The sequence below is a fragment of the Lissotriton vulgaris genome, chromosome 1_1, assembly GCF_964263255.1.
Source record: "Lissotriton vulgaris chromosome 1_1, aLisVul1.2, whole genome shotgun sequence".
In the NCBI taxonomy this organism is placed as follows: domain Eukaryota; kingdom Metazoa; phylum Chordata; class Amphibia; order Caudata; family Salamandridae; genus Lissotriton; species Lissotriton vulgaris.
The window spans coordinates 1,205,952,915-1,205,979,564 of record NC_141685.1 but is presented as its reverse complement, the minus strand read 5'-3'; positions in this window follow the sequence as shown (position 1 = coordinate 1,205,979,564).

The window sequence follows — 26,650 nt, the reverse complement described above, 5'->3', positions numbered from 1 at the left end:
TACTGAACCCTCACTATTTCACAAAATACGAATCCTCTATCTTGCAAAAGTTGATATCAAGCATTATCAAAAAGCAAGACACAAACCAACAACAAAAAAACTCTGGGCCTTATTTATGAAGGCCTTGCGCCACCAGTGCGTCCCATGTTAAAAGAAACGCACCGGTGCCACAAGGCAATCATAAATAAGAACCAAATGTAAATACCATTGATTTGCCCCCAAAATCGTTTTTTGAATAACATTTAAAAAACACAGCGCAGATCCTATGTACAACCACTCAATATCACTTTTGAAACCTCACTGTTTCCCAAAATACAAAACCTCTATCTTGCAAATGTTCATAGCAAGCATTATCAAAAAGCAAAAAACAAACCAACAGCAAACAAACTCAGGGCCTTATTTATGAAGGCCTTGCGCCACCAGTGCATCCCATGTCAAAAAAGACGCACCAGTGCCACAAGGCAATCATAAATAAGGACCAAATGTAAATACCATTGATTTGCCCCCAAAATCGTTTTTTGAATAACATTTAAAAAACACAGCCCAGAACCTATGTACAACCACTCAATATCACTTTTGAAACCTCATTGTTTCCCAAAATACAAATCCTCTATCTTGCAAATGTTCATAGCAAGCATTATGAAAAAGCAAAAAACAAACCAACAGCAAACAAACTCAAGGCCTTATTTATGAAGACCTTGCGCCACCAGTGCGTCCCATGTTAAAAGAGACCACCGGTGCCACAAGGCAATCATAAATAAGAACCAAATGTAAATACCATTGATTTGCCCCCAAAATCATTTTTTGAATAACATTTAAAAAACACAGCGCAGATCCTATGTACAACCACTCAATATCACTTTTGAAACCTCACTGTTTCCCAAAATACAAATCCTCTATCTTGCAAATGTTCATAGCAAGCATTATCAAAAAGCAAGACACCAACCAACAGCAAACAAACTCAGGGCCTTATTTATGAAGGCGCTGCGCCACCAGTGCGTCCCATGTTAAAAGAGACGCACCAGTGCCACAAGACAATCATAAATAAGGACCAAATGTAAATACCTTTGATTTGCCCCCAAAATCGTTTTTTGAAAAGCATTTAAAAAACACAGCGCAAATCCTAAGTACAACCACTCAATATCACTTTTGAAACCTCACTGTTTCCCAAAATACAAATCCTCTATCTTGCAAATGTTCATAGCAAGCATTATCAAAAAGCAAAAAACAAACCAACAGCAAACAAACTCAGGGCCTTATTTGTGAAGGCCTTGCGCCACCAGAGCGTCACTTATTTCCGATGTTTAAAATGATGCACCGGCAGCACAAATCAATCATAAATAAGGGCCAAATGAAAATACCATTGATTTACCACCAAAATCGTTTTTTGAATAACATTTTAGAAACACAGCGAAGATCCTATGTACAAACACTCAATTTCACTACTGAACCCTCACTATTTCACAAAATACGAATCCTCTATCTTGCAAAAGTTGATATCAAGCATTATCAAAAAGCAAGACACAAACCAACAACAAAAAAACTCTGGGCCTTATTTATGAAGGCCTTGCGCCACCAGTGCGTCCCATGTTAAAAGAAACGCACCGGTGCCACAAGGCAATCATAAATAAGAACCAAATGTAAATACCATTGATTTGCCCCCAAAATCGTTTTTTGAATAACATTTAAAAAACACAGCGCAGATCCTATGTACAACCACTCAATATCACTTTTGAAACCTCACTGTTTCCCAAAATACAAAACCTCTATCTTGCAAATGTTCATAGCAAGCATTATCAAAAAGCAAAAAACAAACCAACAGCAAACAAACTCAGGGCCTTATTTATGAAGGCCTTGCGCCACCAGTGCATCCCATGTCAAAAAAGACGCACCAGTGCCACAAGGCAATCATAAATAAGGACCAAATGTAAATACCATTGATTTGCCCCCAAAATCGTTTTTTGAATAACATTTAAAAAACACAGCCCAGAACCTATGTACAACCACTCAATATCACTTTTGAAACCTCATTGTTTCCCAAAATACAAATCCTCTATCTTGCAAATGTTCATAGCAAGCATTATGAAAAAGCAAAAAACAAACCAACAGCAAACAAACTCAAGGCCTTATTTATGAAGACCTTGCGCCACCAGTGCGTCCCATGTTAAAAGAGACCACCGGTGCCACAAGGCAATCATAAATAAGAACCAAATGTAAATACCATTGATTTGCCCCCAAAATCATTTTTTGAATAACATTTAAAAAACACAGCGCAGATCCTATGTACAACCACTCAATATCACTTTTGAAACCTCACTGTTTCCCAAAATACAAATCCTCTATCTTGCAAATGTTCATAGCAAGCATTATCAAAAAGCAAGACACCAACCAACAGCAAACAAACTCAGGGCCTTATTTATGAAGGCGCTGCACCACCAGTGCGTCCCATGTTAAAAGAGACGCACCAGTGCCACAAGACAATCATAAATAAGTACCAAATGTAAATACCTTTGATTTGCCCCCAAAATCGTTTTTTGAAAAGCATTTAAAAAACACAGCGCAAATCCTAAGTACAACCACTCAATATCACTTTTGAAACCTCACTGTTTCCCAAAATACAAATCCTCTATCTTGCAAATGTTCATAGCAAGCATTATCAAAAAGCAAAAAACAAACCAACAGCAAACAAACTCAGGGCCTTATTTGTGAAGGCCTTGCGCCACCAGAGCGTCACTTATTTCCCATGTTTAAAATGATGCACCGGCAGCACAAGGCAATCATAAATAAGGGCCAAATGAAAATACCATTGATTTACCACCAAAATCGTTTTTTGAATAACATTTTAGAAACACAGCGAAGATCCTATGTACAAACACTCAATTTCACTACTGAACCCTCACTATTTCACAAAATACGAAGCCTCTATCTTGCAAAAGTTGATATCAAGCATTATCAAAAAGCAAGACACAAACCAACAACAAAAAAACTCTGGGCCTTATTTATGAAGGCCTTGCACCACCAGTGCGTCCCATGTTAAAAGAAACGCACCGGTGCCACAAGGCAATCATAAATAAGAACCAAATGTAAATACCATTGATTTGCCCCCAAAATCGTTTTTTGAATAACATTTAAAAAACACAGCGCAGATCCTATGTACAACCACTCAATATCACTTTTGAAACCTCACTGTTTCCCAAAATACAAAACCTCTATCTTGCAAATGTTCATAGCAAGCATTATCAAAAAGCAAAAAACAAACCAACAGCAAACAAACTCAGGGCCTTATTTATGAAGGCCTTGCGCCACCAGTGCATCCCATGTCAAAAAAGACGCACCAGTGCCACAAGGCAATCATAAATAAGGACCAAATGTAAATACCATTGATTTGCCCCCAAAATCGTTTTTTGAATAACATTTAAAAAACACAGCGCAGATCCTATGTACAACCACTCAATATCACTTTTGAAACCTCACTATTTCCCAAAATACAAATCCTCTATCTTGCAAATGTTCATAGCAAGCATTATCAAAAAGCAAAAAACAAACCAACAGCAAACAAACTTAGGGCCTTATTTATCAAGGCCTTGCGCCACCAGAGCGTCACTTATTTCCCATATTTAAAATGATGCACCGGCAGCACAAGGCAATCATAAATAAGGACCAAATGAAAATACCATTGATATACCACCAAAATCGTTTTTTGAATAACATTTTAGAAACACAGCGAAGATCCTATCTACAAGCACTCAATTTCACTACTGAACCCTCACTATTTAACAAAATACGAATCCTCTATCTTGCAAATGTTGATATCAAGCATTATCAAAAAGCAAGACACAAACCAACAACAACAAAATTCAGGGCCTTATTTATGAAGGCCTTGCGCCACCAGTGCGTCACTTTCTTCCCATATTTAAAATGGTGCACCGGCAGCACAAGGCAATCATAAATGAGGGCCAAATGAAAATACCATTGATATACCACCAAAATGGTTTTTTGAATAACATTTTAGAAACACAGCGAAGATCCTATCTACAAGCACTCAATTTCACTACTGAACCCCCACTATTTCACAAAATACGAATCCTCTATCTTGCAAAAGTTGATAGCAAGCATTATCAAAAAGCAAAAAACAAACCAACAGCAAACAAACTCAGGGCCTTATTTATGAAGGCCTTGCGCCACCAGTGCGTCCCATGTTAAAAAAGACGCACCAGTGCCACAAGGCAATCATAAATAAGGACCAAATGTAAATACCATTGATTTGTCCCCAAAATCGTTTTTTGAATAACATTTAAGAAACACTGCACTGAACTTATGTACAACCACTCAATATCACTTTTGAAACCTCACTGTTTCCCAAAATACAAATCCTCTATCTTGCAAATGTTCATAGCAAGCATTATCAAAAAGCAAGACACAAACCAACAGCAAACAAACTCAGGGCCTTATTTATGAAGGCGCGGCGCCACCAGTGCGTCCCATGTTAAAAGAGACGCACCAGTGCCACAAGACAATCATAAATAAGGACCAAATTTAAATACCTTTGATTTGCCCCCAACATTGTTTTTTGAAAAACATTTAAAAAACACAGCGCAAATCCTATGTACAACCACTCAATATCACTTTTGAAACCTCACTGTTTCCCAAAATACAAATCCTCTATCTAGCAAATGTTCATAGCAAGCATTATCAAAAAGCAAAAAACAAACCAACAGCAAACAAACTCAGGGCCTTATTTGTGAAGGCCTTGCGCCACCAGAGCGTCACTTATTTCCCATGTTTAAAATGATGCACCGGCAGCACAAGGCAATCATAAATAAGGGCCAAATGAAAATACTATTGATTTACCACCAAAATCGTTTTTTGAATAACATTTTAGAAACACAGCGAAGATCCTATGTACAAACACTCAATTTCACTACTGAACCCTCACTATTTCACAAAATACGAATCCTCTATCTTGCAAAAGTTGATATCAAGCATTATCAAAAAGCAAGACACAAACCAACAACAACAAAAACTCTGGGCCTTATTTATGAAGGCCTTGCGCCACCAGTGCGTCCCATGTTAAAAGAAACGCACCGGTGCCACAAGGCAATCATAAATAAGAACCAAATGTAAATACCATTGATTTGCCCCCAAAATCGTTTTTTGAATAACATTTAAAAAACACAGAGCAGATCCTATGTACAACCACTCAATATCACTTTTGAAACCTCACTGTTTCCCAAAATACAAATCCTCTATCTTGCAAATGTTCATAGCAAGCATTATCAAAAAGCAAAAAACAAACCAACAGCATACAAACTCAGGGCGTTATTTGTGAAGGACTTGCGCCACCAGAGCGTCACTTATTTGCCATGTTTAAATTGATGCACCGGCAGCACAAGGCAATCATAAATAAGGGCCAAATGAAAATACCATTGATTTACCACCAAAATCGTTTTTTGAATAACATTTTAGAAACACAGCGAAGATCCTATGTACAAACACTCAATTTCACTACTGAACCCTCACTATTTCACAAAATACGAATCCTCTATCTTGCAAAAGTTGATATCAAGCATTATCAAAAAGCAAAAAACAAATCAACAGCAAACAAACTCAGCGCCTTATTTATGAAGGCCTTGCGCCACCAGTGCATCCCATGTCAAAAAAGACGCACCAGTGCCACAAGGCAATCATAAATAAGGACCAAATGTAAATACCATTGATTTGCCCCCAAAATCGTTTTTTGAATAACATTTAAAAAACACAGCGCAGATCCTATGTACAACCACTCAATATCACTTTTGAAACCTCACTATTTCCCAAAATACAAATCCTCTATCTTGCAAATGTTCATAGCAAGCATTATCAAAAAGCAAAAAACAAACCAACAGCAAACAAACTTAGGGCCTTATTTATCAAGGCCTTGCGCCACCAGAGCGTCACTTATTTCCCATATTTAAAATGATGCACCGGCAGCACAAGGCAATCATAAATGAGGGCCAAATAAAAATACCATTGATATACCACCAAAATCGTTTTTTGAATAACATTTTAAAAACACAGCGAAGATCCTATCTACAAGCACTCAATTTCACTACTGAACCCTCACTATTTCACAAAATACGAATCCTCTATCTTGCAAATGTTGATATCAAGCATTATCAAAAAGCAAGACACAAACCAACAACAACAAAATTCAGGGCCTTATTTATGAAGGCCTTGCACCACCAGTGCGTCACTTTCTTCCATGTTAAAAGTGGCACACCGGCGCCACAAGACAATCATAAATAAGGGCCCAATGTAAATACCATTGATTTGCCCCCAAAATCGTTTTTTGAATAACATTTAAGAAACACTGCACAGAACCTATGTACAACCACTTAATATCACTTTTGAAACCTCACTGTTTCCCAAAATACAAATCCTCTATCTTGCAAATGTTCATAGCAAGCATTATGAAAAAGCAAAAAACAAACCAACAGCAAACAAACTCAAGGCCTTATTTATGAAGACCTTGCGCCACCAGTGTGTCCCATGTTAAAAGAGACCACCGGTGCCACAAGGCAATCATAAATAAGAACCAAATGTAAATACCATTGATTTGCCCCCAAAATCATTTTTTGAATAACATTTAAAAAACACAGCGCAGATCCTATGTACAACCACTCAATATCACTTTTGAAACCTCACTGTTTCCCAAAATACAAATCCTCTATCTTGCAAATGTTCATAGCAAGCATTATCAAAAAGCAAGACACAAACCAACAGCAAACAAACTCAGGGCCTTATTTATGAAGGCTCTGCACCACCAGTGCGTCCCATGTTAAAAGAGACGCACCAGTGCCACAAGACAATCATAAATAAGGACCAAATGTAAATACCTTTGATTTGCCCCCAAAATCGTTTTTTGAAAAGCATTTAAAAAACACAGCGCAAATCCTAAGTACAACCACTCAATATCACTTTTGAAACCTCACTGTTTCCCAAAATACAAATCCTCTATCTTGCAAATGTTCATAGCAAGCATTATCAAAAAGCAAAAAACAAACCAACAGCAAACAAACTCAGGGCCTTATTTGTGAAGGCCTTGCGCCACCAGAGCGTCACTTATTTCCCATGTTTAAAATGATGCACCGGCAGCACAAGGCAATCATAAATAAGGGCCAAATGAAAATACCATTGATTTACCACCAAAATCGTTTTTTGAATAACATTTTAGAAACACAGCGAAGATCCTATGTACAAACACTCAATTTCACTACTGAACCCTCACTATTTCACAAAATACGAATCCTCTATCTTGCAAAAGTTGATATCAAGCATTATCAAAAAGCAAGACACAAACCAACAACAAAAAAACTCTGGGCCTTATTTATGAAGGCCTTGCGCCACCAGTGCGTCCCATGTTAAAAGAAACGCACCGGTGCCACAAGGCAATCATAAATAAGAACCAATTGTAAATACCATTGATTTGCCCCCAAAATCGTTTTTTGAATAACATTTAAAAAACACAGCGCAGATCCTACCTACAACCACTCAATATCACTTTTGAAACCTCACTGTTTCCCAAAATACAAATCCTCTATCTTGCAAATGTTCATAGCAAGCATTATCAAAAAGCAAAAAACAAACCAACAGCAAACAAACTCAGGGCCTTATTTATGAAGGCCTTGCGCCACCAGTGCATCGCATGTCAAAAAAGACGCACCAGTGCCACAAGGCAATCATAAATAAGGACCAAATGTAAATACCATTGATTTGCCCCCAAAATCGTTTTTTGAATAACATTTAAAAAACACAGCGCAAATCCTATGTACAACCACTCAATATCACTTTTGAAACCTCACTATTTCCCAAAATACAAATCCTCTATCTTGCAAATGTTCATAGCAAGCATTATCAAAAAGCAAAAAACAAACCAACAGCAAACAAACTTAGGGCCTTATTTATCAAGGCCTTGCGCCACCAGAGCGTCACTTATTTCCCATATTTAAAATGATGCACCGGCAGCACAAGGCAATCATAAATGAGGGCCAAATGAAAATACCATTGATATACCACCAAAATCGTTTTTTGAATAACATTTTAGAAACACAGCGAAAATCCTATGTACAAACACTCAATTTCACTACTGAACCCTCACTATTTCACAAAATACGAATCCTCTTTCTTGCAAAAGTTGATAGCAAGCATTATCAAAAAGCAAAAAACAAACCAACAGCAAACAAACTCAGGGCCTTATTTATGAAGGCCTTGCGCCACCAGTGCGTCCCATGTTAAAAAAGACGCACCAGTGCCACAAGGCAATCATAAATAAGGACCAAATGTAAATACCATTGATTTTCCCCCAAAATCGTTTTTTGAATAACATTTAAGAAACACTGCGCTGAACTTATATACAACCACTCAATATCACTTTTGAAACCTCACTGTTTCCCAAAATACAAATCCTCTATCTTGCAAATGTTCATAGCAAGCATTATCAAATAGCAAGACACAAACCAACAGCAAACAAACTCAGGGCCTCATTTATGAAGGCGCGGCGCCACCAGTGCGTCCCATGTTAAAAGAGACGCACCAGTGCCACAAGACAATCATAAATAAGGACCAAATGTAAATACCTTTGATTTGCCCCCAACATCGTTTTTTGAAAAACATTTAAAAAACACAGCGCAAATCCTATGTACAACCACTCAATATTACTTTTGAAACCTCACTGTTTCCCAAAATACAAATCCTCTATCTAGCAAATGTTCATAGCAAGCATTATCAAAAAGCAAAAAACAAACCAACAGCAAACAAACTCAGGGCCTTATTTGTGAAGGCCTTGCGCCACCAGAGCGTCACTTATTTCCCATGTTTAAAATGATGCACCGGCAGCACAAGGCAATCATAAATAGGGGCCAAATGGAAATACCATTGATTTACCACCAAAATCGTTTTTTGAATAACATTTTAGAAACACAGCGAAGAACCTATGTACAAGCACTCAATTTCACTACTGAACCCTCACTATTTCATAAAATACGAATCCTCTATCTTGCAAATGTTGATATCAAGCATTATCAAAAAGCAAGACACAAACCAACAACAAAAAAACTCTGGGCCTTATTTATGAAGGCCTTGCGCCACCAGTGCGTCCCATGTTAAAAGAAACGCACCGGTGCCACAAGGCAATCATAAATAAGAACCAAATGTAAATACCATTGATTTGCCCCCAAAATCGTTTTTTGAATAACATTTAAAAAACACAGCGCAGATCCTAGGTACAACCACTCAATATCACTTTTGAAACCTCACTGTTTCCCAAAATACAAATCCTCTATCTTGCAAATGTTCATAGCAAGCATTATCAAAAAGCAAAAAACAAACCAACACCAAACAAACTCAGGGCCTTATTTATGAAGTCCTTGCGCCACCAGTGCGTCCCATGTCAAAAAAGACGCACCAGTGCCACAAGGCAATCATAAATAAGGACCAAATGTAAATACCATTGATTTGCCCCCAAAATCGTTTTTTGAATACCATTTAAAAAACACAGCGCAGATCCTATGTACAACCACTCAATATCACTTTTGAAACCTCACTGTTTCCCAAAATACAAATCCTCTATCTTGCAAATGTTCATAGCAAGCATTATCAAAAAGCAAGACACAAACCAACAGCAAACAAACTCAGGGCCTTATTTATGAAGGCGCGGCGCCACCAGTGCGTCCCATGTTAAAAGAGACGCACCAGTGCCACAAGACAATCATAAATAAGGACCAAATGTAAATACCTTTGATTTGCCCCCAAAATCGTTTTTTGAAAAACATTTTAAAAACACAGCGCAAATCCTATGTACAACCACTCAATATCACTTTTGAAACCTCACTGTTTCCCAAAATACAAATCCTCTATCTTGCAAATGTTCATAGCAAGCATTATCAAAAAGCAAAAAACAAACCAACAGCAAACAAACTTAGGGCCTTATTTATGAAGGCCTTGCGCCACCAGAGCGTCACTTATTTCCCATATTTAAAATGATGCACCGGCAGCACAAGGCAATCATAAATGAGGGCCAAATGAAAATACCATTGATATACCACCAAAATCGTTTTTTGAATAACATTTTAGAAACACAGCGAAAATCCTATGTACAAACACTCAATTTCACTACTGAACCCTCACTATTTCACAAAATACAAATCCTCTATCTTGCAAATGTTGATAGCAAGCATTATCAAAAAGCAAAAAACAAACCAACAGCAAACAAACTCAGGGCCTTATTTATGAAGGACTTGCGCCACCAGTGCGTCCCATGTTAAAAAAGACGCACCAGTGCCACAAGGCAATCATAAATAAGGACCAAATGTAAATACCATTGATTTGCCCCCAAAATCGTTTTTTGAATAACATTTCAGAAACACTGCGCTGAACTTATGTACAACCACTCAATATCACTTTTGAAACCTCACTGTTTCCCAAAATACAAATCCTCTATCTTGCAAATGTTCATAGCAAGCATTATCAAAAAGCAAGACACAAACCAACAGCAAACAAACTCAGGGCCTTATTTATGAAGGCGCGGCGCCACCAGTGCGTCCCATGTTAAAAGAGACGCACCAGTGCCACAAGACAATCATAAATAAGGACCAAATGTAAATACCTTTGATTTGCCCCCAAAATCGTTTTTTGAAAAACATTTTAAAAACACAGCGCAAATCCTATGTACAACCACTCAATATCACTTTTGAAACCTCACTGTTTCCCAAAATACAAATACTCTATCTTGCAAATGTTCATAGCAAGCATTATCAAAAAGCAAAAAACAAACCAACAGCAAACAAACTCAGGGCCTTATTTGTGAAGGCCTTGCGCCACCAGAGCGTCACTTATTTCCCATGTTTAAAATGATGCACCGGCAGCACAAGGCAATCATAAATGAGGGGCAAATGAAAATACCATTGATTTACCACCAAAATCGTTTTTTGAATAACATTTTAGAAACACAGCGAAGATCCTATGTACAAGCACTCAATTTCACTACTGAACCCTCACTATTTCACAAAATACGAATCCTCTATCTTGCAAATGTTGATATCAAGCATCATCAAAAAGCAAGACACAAACCAACAACAAAATAACTCTGGGCCTTATTTATGAAGGCCTTGCGCCACCAGTGCGTCCCATGTTAAAAGAAACGCACCGGTGCCACAAGGCAATCATAAATAAGAACCAAATGTAAATACCATTGATTTGCCCCCAAAATCGTTTTTTGAATAACATTTAAAAAACACAGCGCAGATCCTATGTACAACCACTCAATATCACTTTTGAAACCTCACTGTTTCCCAAAATACAAATCCTCTATCTTGCAAATGTTCATAGCAAGCATTATCAAAAAGCAAAAAACAAACCAACAGCAAACAAACTCAGGGCCTTATTTATGAAGGCCTTGCGCCACCAGTGCGTCCCATGTCAAAAAAGATGCACCAGTGCCACAAGGCAATCATAAATAAGGACCAAATGTAAATACCATTGATTTGCCCCCAAAATCGTTTTTTGAATAACATTTAAAAAACACAGCGCAGATCCTATGTACAACCACTCAATATCACTTTTGAAACCTCACTGTTTCCCAAAATACAAATCCTCTATCTTGCAAATGTTCATAGCAAGCATTATCAAAAAGCAAAAAACAAACCAACAGCCAACAAACTCAGGGCCTTATTTATGAAGGCCTTGCGCCACCAGAGCGTCACTTATTTCCCAAGTTTAATGTAATGCACCGCCACCACAAGGCAATCATAAATAAGGGCCAAATGTAAATACCATTGATTTGCCCCCAAAATCGTTTTTTGAATAACATTTAAAAAACACTCCGCAGAACCTATGTACAACCACAAAAATATCACTTTTGAAACCTCACTGTTTCTTCTGAAGCTGAAGTGGACGCAGCTGTGGTCAGTCCAATCAAGTCCGGTGGAGTGGCTGAAGGCGATGTACTTGCTGGGTCAAGCGTGTGCCCTGCGTAGTGGGTGGGGGTGTTCACCAGTTGCTTGAGTCCGAGGTTGGAGAGGTTGTCCAGCAGGGTGGTGGTGTTGCTGTCCTTGTTGTTCTCCAGGTGGAAGTTGAGGTCCCATAGTAGAATGTATTCAGCGGAGGGGAGGGCGTGCGGGCTGAAGAAGTCTGTGATGTCTTCGCTGAATTGTGTGCGTGGTCCCGGGGGTCTGTAGATGAGGGTGCCTCTGAGTGTGGTCTTGGGGTCGGTGTGTATCTGGAAGTGGAGGTGTTGGGCGGTGGTGAAGGTGTCGGCGGCGCTGGTCGTGATGCGGATGGGGTTCTTGTGTACGATGGCGATGCCTCCTCCAGTCTGGTTGACGTGGTACCTCAGGGTGATCTTGTATCCGTCCAGGATGGCGATGGCGATGTCGGGCACTGAGGAGGCGTTCATCCAGGTTTCCATGAGGAAGGCGACGTCTGGAGATGTTGTGTCGAGCAGGTTCCAGAGTTCGACGGCGTGTTTGTGGACGGAGCGGGTGTTGAGCATGATGCACTTGAGGTGGTTGCTGTTGGTGCTCGGCTTGGCGGGTGCGGTGCAGGTCCGTAGAAAGGTGAATTTGCAGGCTTGGCAGGTGAAGGGTCCGTGGGTGCGTTTCGGGGTGGCTCAATAGCAGGCGGGGGTTGGGCCGGTGTTGAGTGCGTTGAGGGTGGCGGCATCGTAGGTTCGTCGTGTGGTCTGGCGTCGACGAGAGCCAGGGGTCCTGGCGCTGGGCGCAGTCCAGGGGCGGACAGGCATAGACTGGCTTGCCTTTTGCGCGCCTTCGGTGCACAAGTGGTGCGCCCGCTGCACCCATCCGCTGCGCTCCCGTGCGGCGACCTCCATAAATGGCTAAGTGGGAGGGAGGAGCAGCTGGGAGGCGGGAGCGGGGTGACCAATGGGCGGGATACACAAAAGAAAAGTGGGAGGGGCTGCAGGGGAGCAGCGGCGGGGAGCGGGGAGGGGGAGAAGCGGCAGGAAGGTGCACGGAGACGGTGAAAACAGAACAGAAGACTGGCAATACAGGGGCACAGGCTATGGCACAAAAATATACAAAATACCAATACTAACTTAGGGGCACGGGTTAAGTCGCAGGCTAAAGAAACTGGCAGCAGCACTCCAGGCACACGGCTGTAGCGAAGCAGCAGAGGAGGGTTCAGGGGTCCTGGCACACACAGGAGCGAGCCGCGCGGCGTGTGGAGCGACAGGTCCTGCAAGCAGGGACAGGTCACCAAGAGGTGTCTCATCCTCAAAAGCAAATTGGGCAAAGGGATACATTCTAACTAAAAGTCCAATCTAAACTCGGGAAAAGGGTGCAAGCCAACTGCCTGAGGGTTTCTTCTCCCTGTGTCCGTTTAGAGCCTCACAGGCAGGCTCTTGCTATCCATCCACAGAAACGATTTTCACTGTCATTTCACTGTTTCAATTTAGGCCCCTTAGATTGCACAATCTTTCTTTCTGAACAGAGCAATGCGTCAGTTCCAAGCTCTCAACAGGTTCAGTCCAGTGTCTCGCTCAATACCCCAGAAAAGCTTATTTTCAACCCTATAATTCAAGTCCTTCCCTGTCTCCTGTAATCCGGAACTGGGGTATTCCGTGATTTTCGGGGTCGTAATTTGTATCAAAGATGGCCAGGTTGCTCCTGCTCATGGAACAACACAGCAGCAGGGACATTTGGTGTAACACATTTTTCAGAAGCCTCAGAGGGATCAGCCTTATCACAAGTTTCAGAAACTGGGGCCGATTTGTCTCCTTGTGGTATCAAAAATCCTTCCTCTTGCCCAATTTCAACGGCGTCCGAGAAAGGCACAAACCTCACCCTTTGTTCTACCTCTTGTGTCAGAACTCCGTCTCGGTTCTGTTGATCAGAGGGAAGCGGTAAGGGAAGCTTTTTCACATGTGACACATGGATCCAGTTCTTTTTCCCATCCATTTTTACTACTGTTCGAGTGGCCAGTAGGATCTGGTAGGGCCGGCTCCACCTGGGTTTCAAACTCGATTTCCGTTGATAATTACGCACAAGGACCCACTGTCCTGGTTCCAGGCGATGTCTGGGACCCTCCGGCAGCGGCTGCAGTACTGCTGACACCTGTTGATGAATAGAACGCAGGTCTTTAGTTAAAGCGTACAGATAATCTGTCATCATAGGGTAATCAAGATCGTGGAAGGATCTAGGTCTTGGAACACCCCACACATTGGCTGGTCGACCAAAAAGGACCTCATAGGGTGACAGCCCAGCCCGAGAATGGGGGGTTACCCATATTGACATTAATGCTAGGGGTAGAGCATCAGGCCAACTCAAACCTGTACTCTCCTGTATCTTTGCCATTTTTAATTTCAATATGCCATTATATTTCTCAACCAGTACTGCAGATTGTGGGTGTCGTGCTGCGTGAAATGTATGTTCTATTTGCAATCCTGTACAAACATATTTAACAAGTTCTGCATTAAAATGTACCCCGTTGTCTGTCCATATAATTTGGGGCAAACCAAACCGGGGCAAATATTCCTTAATTAGGGCTTTTGCAGTAGCTAGGGCAGCATTTTCTTTGGTGGGGTATGCTTCAACCCATTTGCTAAACGCACAAACCACCACCAACACATACTTAAGATTGTTTACTCTGTTGAATTGAATTTAGTCCATCTGCAACACTTCAAACGGTAAAGAAGGGGGAGCAAAATTTCCACTCAGGACTGTCTCCCTCCATCCAGGGTTATGCTGTAAACAGACCATGCAGCATTTGACCACATGAGCAGCAGTTTGGGGATGTTCGAGTTTTTCCACACTGGGTCTAATAATGAACAAATACCTTTTGCTCTAATGTGGGCAGTGCCATGGGCCATCACTACTACCGTGTACACCAGGGCATTAGGCAATAGCCATCTCTGTCTGTGTGTCAAGTCAATCCAACAATCATTTTTGTCTAACCCCCCTATTTCCTGTTCCCATTTTAATAATTCATCAGGCTAGGCTTCTTTCTGCAATTCCTTAACACTTTCAATAGTGTTATCAAATAGTGAAGTCTCCGCCACCCATCGGATTGCCACACTGGGGAACATTGTGGACGTTTTGGTTTGTGCTGTTTCCTTCGCTATTAGATCAGCAAAGGCATTTCCTTCTCCTGTAGTATAAATGATTTTCTTATGGGCATTACACTTAATAATAGCTACCTTCTCTGGTAAAGTTAGAGCATATAACAGTCTTTCAATCAACGGGCCATGTTGTATTCTTTGACCATGGGAGGTAAGAAATCCTGGTTCCCTCCACAGTCGCCCAAAACTATGGGCCACGCCCAAGGCGTATTGGCTGTCGGTAAAAATGTTTACTCTTAAACTTTCACTCAATTCACATGCTCTTAATAGTGCTATTAGTTCAGCTGCTTGCGCTGATTGCTGAGAAACCTGAGTGGTCTCTACTACTGTTCTAAGGGTGGTTATAGCATAAGCAGCTGTTGTTGTGCCATCTGGTAACTTGAAACAGGAGCCATCCACATACAACTCCCCTTGTGGGTCAGATAAAGGGGAGTCAGTGAGGTCTACACGTCCCCCTCGGTTCTTCTTCAGTCCGAAATATACAATCATGGACATCGTCCTTTTGGTCATTCGAAGAAAGGGGTAGTACCGTGGCTGGATTCAGAGAGGCACATCGTTTAATTTTTATGTGGGGTGCAAATAAAGGAAATTCATAACCAGTCAATCGTGCACTCGTGAGGTACTGAGTTTTTCTTCGATTCAATAATATGTCCACAGCGTGCTGTACCATCCCTGTGAGGTCAGTATTCAAAACAATCCCCTCCGACTGCCGAATGGCCACCGCCACAGCAGCAGTAGCCCTTAGACAGCTAGGAAGGGCTCTGGCAACATTATACAATACTGCCAAAAAATACGCACAGGGTCGTTGTTTTCCGCCAAAACCCTGGGTTAAAACTGAGAGAGAACAACCGTCCACCTCATGCACATAGAGTGTAAAAGGTTTCCAGCAGTCTTTAAAGAATTAAAAGCGTCTTGACATTCATCCGTCCAGGGCAAGGGTTCATTCACATCTTTGGTAACCAAATGCAACAAGGGTTTAGCCAGAAGGGAAAAATGAGGAATCCATTGGCGACAGTAAGAGGTTATGCCTAGAAAAGCTCGTACATCACGCTGAGTACGAGGTACAGACATGTTAGTAATAACAGTTATACGTTCAGGAGTTAATCGCCTCCCCGCTTTCAACAGTAAATGACCAAGATAGTTCACTTCCTGTCGACAATACTGACATTTAGACAAGGACACCTTATTACCATTAGCAGCCAAATGGTGCAACAGTTTAACAGTGGCTGCCTTACAATCATCTGCCGTATCAGATGTCACCAGAATATCATCTACATATTGGACGAGAACGTTACCCGGAGGGAGGACCAATTCGTCCAGTACTGCTTTTAGAGCCTGACTATATATACTAGGACTTTCAGCATAGCCATGAGGTGCACGACAAAATCTAAAACTGCGACCAGATAAGGAGATTTCGAAAATATGATGGCTATCTGGGTGTATGGTGATACTATAGAAAGCGTTTTTCAAATCGATGACCGAAAAATATTGTGCAGTAAGGGGAATCATAGTCAAGATAGCAGTGATGTCTGGGACCACAGGATACTGAGGAACCATTATTTTATTAACCTCTCTCAGGTCAATTACAAAACGGTAAGTATCTTTATAATCAGGATCACCATCTAAAGGAGCTTTTTCAAAATCGGTAAAATGGGACTATTACAAATATTTGCTGCTGTCTCTTCCACAACTCCTATCTTAATCAAATCACGAATGACATGCAATAAAGCCTGCTCACCTTCAGGTGAAATTTGATATTGGGGAATACGTGGTAGATGCACATTCGGTTTTAGGGTTATAGATACAGGGGGTATTTTCAACAGTCCAACATCCGTATCCCCTTTTGCCCAAAGAGTGGGGGTATATCTGAAAACTCAGGAGGGAGAGGTGCATTTTTGACTAAACATTGGGATATACATTCAATGGGAGGCTGTAATGTTAGATACACACCATCAGGAGAACAAGAAATACGAGCATGCAGATTTTTCAACATATACAACCCTAGTAAATTTTCGCCGCAGCTAGAGGTAAGCAAAAATGGTGAATATACAGTAACAGGTCCAATAGTAAAGGGAAGTGGTTTTGAAACGGGGCTGACCACGGGGATTCCTAAAGATCCCACTGATACGTTATTTTGCCCAGGCAGAGCAGCCCCTGGAACCAATGTATGAGCAGCAGAACTATTCATAGCTCTAGTATCCACCAAAAATTTCTCAGATGTCCCCATCTATTGCCCCTGCACATAAGGCCCTTGTTGATCAATTGGTACTGATATATGGCCTCTGCTCTGTCCATGGCTGTCTCATGCATAATATTCCCGCATAGTTGTCTTCTCGATAATCCTCATTATAGTACTGCCTTCCTTGAAAATCAAAATAGTTTTTCTCTGACTCTTCGCCGGACCTGTCACCACGTCTCATGCTATTTCGCTCAGTACCTCCTCTTCCACATCCTCTATTGAAACCACCCCGTCCGTATAGTAGTGGGCACTGGGCTCGCCAATGTCCCTCCTGTCTGCAATTCGAGCACTGATTAAATCTTACAGGGGGTCCCTGTCTTCCACCTCCTCTCATCACTTGGCCCCTCGGGATAGAGCCCTTTCCTCCTCTTCTGGCGTTTTGGCCTCTGCTGACTTGCTGCAGCAGCACCCAGGTTTTCAACTCCTTAACCGTTTTATTCGACTTATCCTCAGTCTCATTTTCCCGATGCTCATAATGCTGAGCCGTATTAAGGATAACTGAGGGGGTTGAAGTGGTCCAAGTACTTTCGGCAGCTTGTAAACCTGTTTTTATTTCTGGTAACAAATTAGTGACAAATCAATTTATGAATAACCGTATACCACCTGCTGTGGACAGATCCTGTCCACTGAAGTCAATAAATACTTTCTAAAACTGGGTAAAGAAGTCAGAGACATTTTCATCCTTCTTTTGGTTGCATGCTGTTAACTTATCCCAATCCACCTTTCGTGGGGGAATAAGGGTTTGCATATATGTAATAATTCGAGCGGGTATAGCTAAAATCTCCTCTTTAGGCTTGTTGCCGGGTTTTCGATCTTTGTCCCATGTCTTAATTTGATCCCAGGTCCCTCCAAGTTCGGCGGCATGATCTGAATCATGCACTTGCCTCCATATATCTACTGGGACCAGAAGACCAAAAAATAACTCGATATCAGCGAAAGTCATAACGGCCGAATTCGTGGCTTCAGTTAATTCTTTATAGTAAGCCGTAGGATTTTTCCGAGGGTCAGGAAGCTGAGCCTTTAAAGGTAAGGACTTCACTCCGCTTCCAAGGGGTATAAACCCATTGGTCTTGAAAATATGCCTCTACAGGTGCTCTAACGATTTGGCCCCCCTCCGTCCAATACTTGGGTAACCTCAGGATGGAAAAGAGGACGCACTTCTCTCATGAGGTACTGTGTCTCTACATCTGGGCATCTCCTATTCATTCGGTTTCGATAATTTATCAAAGTTTTGACATTTTGAAATACCTCGTCGACCTGTAATTCAAATTTAAAAGCTCGATCTTTGATGTCACGCAATATCTGAGGGGCCAGCCGTTCTAGAAAACATTGTTCCCATAAAGAAATCAGTCTTATTGCCATGTGTTCTAATGCTAGTTGTTGTATAACTGGTTCAAAATCTTTCATAGTACTCTAGATGTCCTCTAGAGTATAAATTGGATTCCGCATCCATTGGGACGCCTGTAACACTACAGCCCGTCTTTCTTCATCCCCTAAGGATGATCGAGTAAAAACTTGTCTACCTTCCATTACTCCCATAGGGTGTTGTGGCGTGTCATCTAAAGAGGCAGCGGTCATCCCTGTAGGGGTAACCGTCACTCCTCTAGCCGGGGGTGTTAAAAATACTGGGGATACAGGAGAAGCAGCCACCGTCCCTGATAACGAGGTAATTAAATCTGAGGTAGTGGGACGGAGGGTAGGAGGAGCAGACAACGGAGCAGGAGGGTGCACAGCTATTGGAGCGGTAGCAACCGCTGCTCCCGTCCTTTCTGTCCGGTCCACTGGGACCACAGGGTACAAACCTTGGGTTGCATATGGTGGCGGAGGGCGAGCCTCTAATATTTCCTCTATTTCGTCTTCTGCTTCAGTTCGAGTCACATAACTTTTAGCAGTCTGCAATTTAAACTGTTGATCTAATTGCTCAATATTCTTCTCTACCTTTTCTTTCTCATACGCCACTGCCTTTTGGGTTACCGTCTGTCCTGCTTTAATCTTTCCCAATTTTTCTTCTCGTATTCGCCGTCGCTTTGCCTCCTTTAACCATAAGGTTAAGGAGTCAAACATAGTCTTACGGCTCTTTCTCAAAAATAATTTGTTCTGTAAGTAATTAATTTTCCTTTCATCAAAAGACCCCGTTAAGGGCCATTGTAATTCGACATTATCTTTAGTATATTTGTTCCACAGTGTATTAAACAGAATGGGAGAAATACAATGCTAAACGTACATGTCAAAGCTAGGACTGCCTTCCGGAGGAGCGGGCTGTCTTTCTTCCAACCGCCTACTTTTCCGACGGCAGCACCCAAAACATAATTTACTAAAACAAGACATTTTTAGGTATTCAACAGATCATATCATTCCAACTGCAGTCACATTCATAGACGCGTCTACTCACCACACACTCTTTCACTTTCTCAATCCACAACAAGTCAATGTACATATTATACTTAAAGTGCATAAATTACGATTGAGAATATAAACAATACTCCGGTCATGACTTTACAATTCCATACGACATGTCTCATACGCGAACAGAGCCCGTCGACTCCTGTTCAGGGAATCGATCACCCTGGATTCCAGACCACCAAAAGAATTCACAAAAGAGACAGTCCAGAGACTGTCCTGGGATCATCAGACAGGCGTACCACAGACCCTCATACAGACTATCCCCCAGTCCTGTGCTGGTTGGGCCAGGCATTATGGGCGCCACCCCAGACCCTGCATTTACCCAGTTGCTCCTGGGGGCTTTTCCGAAGAGGATCCTGCCGAGTGAGCACCCACCGTGCAACACTAAGGCGTCCGATGTTGTCCCAATTAATCACCAAACAAGTCTGTGGGACATCTGCCCTTGCAGTCACACCTCTGCCACGTCAGACCCCCAGATTCCCTTGTGGTTCACTAACCACTATTCCATACACAGTTAACTGTTTTTCTGAGCCACTTCTCAAAAAGTGATCATTCCATACCATTCAAGTCACTCACCTGGTGTACTCAGGTCTGATTGAGCGTTCTCCACCGCCAACTTCCTTTATAAACCAACACAGTCAGCTGTTCCCGGGTTAAGCCTGTAGAACTCCGGCGAAGGGTTATTTAGCAGCTGGGAAGGTGACTGGGTCGAAGAGTGGAATTTCCTTTTCTACCACAAACTGGTTTCTCAATTAGGATCCGTTTTCAGTCTACCCCTTCGACCAAAACCCCTCCCCTTCCCTCTTCCCCTGTTTACAGGAGGGGACAACCCTATCGCAGAGTCCCGGCGGAGTGGCCAACTGAAGTACTAGAAAAATATACCATAGAGCTATACTTACCAATAGCCCATATAACCCTATTTACCATACATAAGTCAGTCGGCAATGGAAAAGGTTCAATCGTTTATTTTGCAAAGTACCCTACGCAGGGGAGCCCTCCTCTAGCACAGCTCGCAAAGGTGTGCAGAGGAGAGACTGCTGGATCACATTCAAAACAGTGGATATATACTTTAGGCATACCAGATTGAAACCCCGTACATGGAAAAGTACCAGTAACTGAGAAACCAACAGGAAGACTCATATATGGCACAATAGATTCATTTGAAACTCAGCTCAAGCTATTCCGGGGGTAGGTCAGTAAAGGTGCCTCCCTTCGGTTCTGGTGCATGGGAGTACAGGCATGGCGCCTGCAAGAATGTGCTCATACAAGAAGAAAGACAGATGTGACCTTGAGTTTCCTAAGTTAGGATCAATGCTCTGTTCATAGCCCGGGCCACCCTTTCGGACTCCCCGCTTTAGCAGAATGTCACGTGTTTTCCTTACTAACGAAAGAGACCCAGGGAAATGAAATCAGGATGCTGTTTGTTCGGTTCAGGCCTAAGTTATTGGTTATACATGGGTTGAGTGTATTTACAAGAAGTTTCTATCAGAATAATATTATATATTGGATACATCATGACAACATTATATGGTATCGATAATATATTTCTTCAATGTGTGCAAACACACCCTGTGGCGCGTTTTAAGTTGGGGAATTAATTCCTCTTCAATCCATTGGTCCCCTTGGTGGCCAACTAGTCCAACAGGTACCTCCAGTAAGTGCCACGGAGCTGCATTACAGAGTGTTGTAAAAAGGGGGCGTGCCCTCTGAACACCTCTCTGCAACTCAGCTCCCTGGCGCATACTGGAGGTACCTGGTGGGCTAGTTTGCACACATGGGATATCAGGATTGAAGAGGAGTTAATTCCCCAACTTAAAACGCGCCACAGGGTGTGTTTGCAGACATGTCACTTCAGGACACACCCCCTTCCTTCACTATTGAGCACAATATTCCTCTAAAATCAGCCGAACTACGAATTTGGATTTACTCTGTTATCACGAGAGATGTCAGTGCTGCATCTTTGAGCCCAGTACAGACCCTGAAAAGTAAATCTAAGCGTACTTACCAGTAACTTGTATTTCCTTCCATAGGAATCTATTGTGTGGTTTTCACCAGAAAAGTTTCAAATTTGTATTTTATTTTTTATTTTTGTATTCATTTAGAGCAGCAGGTTTAGTACAAAAACAGAGCACAAATGGTAAACTTCTGTTCCCATTACAGTCATAGTAAGAAAAAAAACACCAATCCAAAATGTAAACATAAATCCAGTAAAGTCTCATTCATCAAAGTATTCCCTAAATACTCCCCATATACTCAACCCAATCTTACGCTTCCTCACCCCTTTCACAGAAAACAAACCCCATTCTATTTTACAATAATTGTATATTTTCGTCCTCCATAATTCAAAAACAGGTGGATCTTTCTGAAGCCATTCAGAGGCGATACATAGACGTGCAACCGTAATAGAAAAGAAAACAAATTGTCTGTGTTCATATAAAGGGTTACTCTTGGGCCCCATCCCAATGACCATCATCGCAGGAGTAATAGTAATCCTTACTTCACCAGAAAAGTTTCTAAGTGTCTATTTTTGAAACGTACAAATATTCCTGTAAAATTAGCCGAGCTACGAATTCTGATTTACTCACCTGTTATCAGGAGAGACCTCAGTGCTGCATCTTTCATCCCACTACTGATCCTGAAAAGTAATTCTAACAATACTTACAGTAACTTGAATTTCCTTCCATAGGCTAACATTGACTGGTTTCACTTGGAAATTCTTCTAAGTGTTTAGTGTTGGAACTTAAAAAAATTCCTCTAAAATCAGCCGAACTCTGAATTCCGATTTACTCACCTGTTATCAGGAGAGACCTCAGTGTTGCATCTTTCAGCCCAATACTGATCCTTAAAAGTAATGCTAATCATAGTTACAGTAACTTGAATTTCCATCTATAGGCTAACATTGACTGGTTTCACTTGGAAATTCTTCTAAGTGTGGAGTTTTGGGACTTTAAAAAATTCCTTTAAACTTAGCCGAACTATGAATTGGATTTACTCACCTGTTATCAGGAGAGACCTCAGTGCTGCATCTTTCAGCTCACTACTATTCCTGAAAAGTAAATTTAACTGTACTTACCAGTAACTTGAATTTCCTTCCATAGGATATCACTGACTGCTATATAAAATATATATAAATTAAAACAATATAAAATAAAAATAAAAAATATTACACTTTCAATATTTTTAAAAAGATTTTTTTCCAATTTATATTAAAAATATGTAATGCAATTTAAAAAATGAAATATCTAAAAATAAATACTTTAAAATAATGTAGTAAATTAGTATAAACAAAATAACAATTTATACATTTAAAAATTATCATTTACAAAACCTTTGAAATTCAATGAAAAAACCATAGGTTTCAGCCATGTTATAGTTAGGAATTAGCATTTAAAAAACCTTAGAAATTCACTGAAAACACCATAGGTTTTACACATGTTATAGTTAGCTGGACATTTTACTCATACAAAACCATTTAAATTCCCCCGTTATAGTTAGTTCAGATAACTATAACTCGTGGGCTTACAACGTCACATATTACATCACTCATGACATGGTCAGTGACATCACTCGTGACATCACTGATGACATTTCAAATGACATCACTGATGACATCATCCTTGTGAAAGAGTGGCAGACCTCCTCTCACCCTAATATAACCTTTTATACACACATTCAAAAATAGAAATTAACATTTTTTTAAAAATGGAGATACCAATACCAGTTACAATAACCTATTCAGTAATTCCAAAATCTACATACATAGCCACTCATTCACCAACAGTTCTATGTAGTCACTCATACATGTACTCACTCATCATATGTACTCATACACCTATACATCCTGTTACACACTGACACTCATCCATAGAGTTTATCACACACATACTCACAGATGCAAATAAACTATAAAACATCAATTTACTTGCAAATACAGCTATACAGACACCACTACTCTTACTTCTAAATAAACATACACATACTTACTTTTTTTTTTAAACAATCACTTATAGAAACACATACTTATTTATACAGTAACTCTTCCAATCTCTCACTCTCACATATATTCACTTATATACATCAATACTCACATATACTAGTAAAAAACATATGTAGTTACTCATAAAGATATGATTGAGACAGTCATTCACTCACTAACACACCCATACACACACTCATCCACCCATACAGTCCTGCATACATGCTGTCTTCAAAACACATACAAACAGTGAGTAACTCATTCATGCATCTGTGCGCTAAGTAATACCCCCCACCAAACCATACAGACACTCATTCTGATACTCAAAAAACCAACTGATAACCCATATAGACACTCATGTAGCTACTCACCAACCCATGCAGCCACTTATACACAAAGTGAGACACTGATACAGATATTTAAATATTTAAACATTACTCGCTAATACAAGTATTCACTAGGATAAACTTAATAATTCAATCATTTTTACAAAAAAAACATCCATTTAGACACTTATTTACCCATTTATTCTTCCATCGAACTTTAGATATACATATATAAAACATAATTATTTTTCAGAAAGAAATACATTCACCGGATGTTGTCATTAGTGATGTCATTTGAGATGTCATCAGTGATGTCATGAGTGATGTCATGAGTGATGTCACTGACCATGTCATGAGTGATGTAATATGTGACATCAGCATTGCATTGCGGGCATGCAAGTTATAGTTAGCAGAACTAACTATAACGGGGGAATTTCTATGATTTTGTACGAGTGAAATGTCCAACTAACTATAACGTCCTCTGAAACCGATGGTTTGTTCAGTGAATTTCAAAGATTTTTTAAATGCTAATTTCTAACTATAATGTGCCTGAAACCTATGTTTTTTTCAGTGAATTTCAAAGGTTTTTAAAATGCTAATTTCTAACTATAATGTGACTGAAACCTATGGTGTTTTCTGTGAATGTCAAAGGTTTTTTAAATGCTAGTTTCTAACTATGCCTACAGAGGTAGGTCATGTGATAAAAGAAGAAAAAACGCACAGAAAGAAAAAAAGAAATGCAGAAAGAAGCAACAGAAGTCCTCAAAGACCAAGAAAAGTGCAGAAAGAAGAAAGACATGTAGAAAGAACAAACAGAGGAGCAGAAAGAGGCCTTATTGCAAAATCATCCTGTACCCTCAACTTTTTCAGATGGGTACTGATGGTAACCAGTCCTAGAGCCAGTGCTATCCTAAAAGACATTTAGAATACAATAAAAACACCTAGACACACTAGGGAACACTATGTGTTGGGGTAGCCCTGTGAATAGCATGCTCTCCTCTGTAAGTCCCTAGTACATAACAAGACAGGGGGATTAAAATTACCTCTTAAAACACGCCATAGTGTGCGTTTGCACAGTGGTGAAGGGAGGGGTCATGAGGTGACATGTGTGCAAACACGCCTTGTGGCTGTTTCAATTTGGGAGATTAATTCCCCTTGAATCCTGAGTGTCCCTAGGGTCCAAGTCATCCACTAGGTACCTCCAGTTAGCGTGACAGAGCTGCATTGCAGAGAGGTGTAAAAAGGGGCACAGACTGGGCCACCTCTCTTCAATGCAGCGTAGTGGCCCTTACTGGAAGCTCATGGTGGACTATTTAGCTCCCAGGGGCCCTCAGGCTTGAAGGGGAATTATTTCCCCAACTTAAAACGTGCCACAGGGTGTCTTTGCACTCGTCATCTCAGGCCCCGTCCCCTCCCTTCCCTACTGTGTAAACATGCCCTGTGGGTGTTTTAATTTGGGAGATTAAATCCCCGTGAATCCTGAGGGTCACTATGGTCTAACTAGCCTACTAGGTACCTCCAGTAAGCTCAGTTGCAGAGAGGTGTTAAAAGGGGCACAGCCTGGAACACCTCTATGTAACGCAGTGCAGTGGCGCTTACTGGAAGCACCCGGTGGGCTAGTTGGCCCCAGGGGCACTTAGGATTGAAGGGGAATTATTTTCCCAACTTAAAATGCGCCTTAGGACGTGTTTGCACACGTCACATCAGGCCCCGTCCCCTTCCTTCACAACTGTGTAAAAACGTCCTGTGCTCATTTTAAGTTGGGAGATTAAGTCCTCTTGAATCCTGAGGGTCCATAAGGTCAAACGAGCCCACTAAGTACCTCCAGTAAGCGCCGTTGCAGAGAGGTGTAAAAAGGGGCACGGCCTGGACCACCTCTCTGCAACGCAGTGCAGTGGCCCTTACTGGAATCACCTGGTGGGCTAGTTGGCCCCCAGGGGCCCTCAGGATTGAAGAGGAATTATTTCCCCAACTTAAAACGCGCCACTGGGGCGTGTTTGCACATGTCACCTCAGTCTCCGTCCCCTCCCTTCACCACAGTGTAAAAATGACCTGTGGCTGTTTTAAGTTGGGAGATTAAGTCCCCTTGAACCCTGAGGGTCCCTAGGGTCCAATTAGTCCACTAGGTACCTCCAGTAAGCTCAACAGAGCTGCAATGCAGAGTGTTGTAAAAAGGGGTGTGGCCTCTGTACACCTCTATGCAACGCAGCTCTCTGGTGCATACTGGAGGTACCTGGTGGGCTAGTTGGCCCTCAGGGACCCTCAGTATTGAAGGGGAAGTGTTTCCCCAACGTATAACTCGCCAGGGGGCCTTTTATCCCCCCGTTTAATACACAAGCTCCAGGGTGTGGTGGTCCCTGGAGCTGCGGGGGGCTGCAAGTCCCCGCAAATATTTTAGAAACGCTCCGGTGGTGGCGGTCCCTGGGGCTTGGGGGGCCTTTGAGCCCCTCCCACTCATTTAATACACAAGCCCCAAGGGGTGGCAGCCCTAGGGCTGCGGGGGGCCATGAGCCCCCCGCAAATACTTTTGAAAAAGCCACGGTGGTGGCGTCCCCAGGTCTGGGGGGCCCTGGAATTTGGCCCACCCAGTTGCTAAT